Source organism: Strigops habroptila, chromosome W (genome assembly GCF_004027225.2).
Source record: "Strigops habroptila isolate Jane chromosome W, bStrHab1.2.pri, whole genome shotgun sequence".
Taxonomy (NCBI): domain Eukaryota; kingdom Metazoa; phylum Chordata; class Aves; order Psittaciformes; family Psittacidae; genus Strigops; species Strigops habroptila.
Genome location: NC_044301.2, coordinates 27,784,999 through 27,786,412, shown reverse-complemented (window position 1 = coordinate 27,786,412; position 1,414 = coordinate 27,784,999).

Here is a 1,414-nt window from a genome sequence, read left to right as displayed (position 1 = left end):
ACACCAGGTCTTGGAAGGCAGATGCAGGGACTGGGAGAATGAAGACCTTAGGCCCACTGTATGAGAGGGTCAGGTTCGAGATCATCTTAAGAACCTGAACGTGCACAAGTCCATGGGACCTGATGAAAGCCATCCGCAGGTCCTGAAGGAGCTGGCGAATGAAGTTGCTAAGCCACTGTCCATCATAGTTGAAAAATCATGGCTGTCAGGTGAAGTTCCTGATGACTGGAAGAAGGGTAATATAACCCCCATTTTCAAGAAGGGGAAGGTGGAAGACCCGGGGAACTACAGACCAGTCAGCCTCACCTCTGTGCCTGGCAAAATCTTGGAGCAGGTTCTCCTGGAAAGCATGCTAAGGCACATGAAAAACGACGAGGTGGTTGATGACAACCAGCATGGTTTCACTAAGGGGAAATCCTGCCTGACCAATTTGGTGGCCTTCTATGATGGGCTTACGGAACCGATGGACAGGGGCAGAGCAGTTGACGTCATCTACCTGGACTTGTGCAAAGCGTTCGACACTGTCCCGCATGACATCCTTGTCTCTAAATTGGAGAGACATCAATTTGATAGATGGACCACTCAGCGGATAAAGAACTGGCTGGATGGTTGCACGCAAAGAGTTGTGGTAAACGGCTCGATGTCCAGTTGGAAAACAGTAACGAGTGGTGTCCCTCAGGGATCGGTGTTGGGACCTGTCTTGTTCAACATCTTTGTCGGCAACATGGACAGTGGGATCGAGTGCGCCCTCAGCAAGTTTGCCGACGACACCAAGCTGTGTGGTTCGGTTGATACGCTGGAGGGAAGGGATGCCATCCAGAGGGACCTTGACATGCTGTGTACAGCTCTGGTGTCCTCAACATAAAAAGGACATGGAGCTGTTGGAGCAAGTCCAGAGGAGGGCCACGAGGATGATAAGAGGGCTGGAGCACCTCCCGTATGAAGACAGGCCGAGAGAGTTGGGGCTGTTCAGCCTGGAGAAGAGAAGGCTGCGTGGAGACCTCATAGCAGCCTTCCAGGATCTGAAGGGGGCCTATAAGGATGCTGGGGAGGGACTCTTCCTTAGGGACTGTAGTGGTAGGACGAGGGGTAACGGGTTCAAACTTAAACAGGGGAAGTTTAGATTAGATATAAGGAAGAAGTTCTTTACAGTGAGGGTGGTGAGGCACTGGGATGGGTTGCCCAAGGAAGTTGTGAATGCTCCATCCCTGGCGGTGTTCAAGGCCAGATTGGATTGAGCCTTGGGCGACATGGTTTAGGGCACGGTGTCCCTGCCCGTGGCAGGGGGGTTGGAACTAGATGATCTTAAGGTCCTTTCCAACCCTAACTATTCTATGATTAAGAAATTTTTTACAGTGAGGGTGGTAAAATCCTGGCACAGGTTGCCCAGAGAGGTGGTGGATGCGCCATCCCC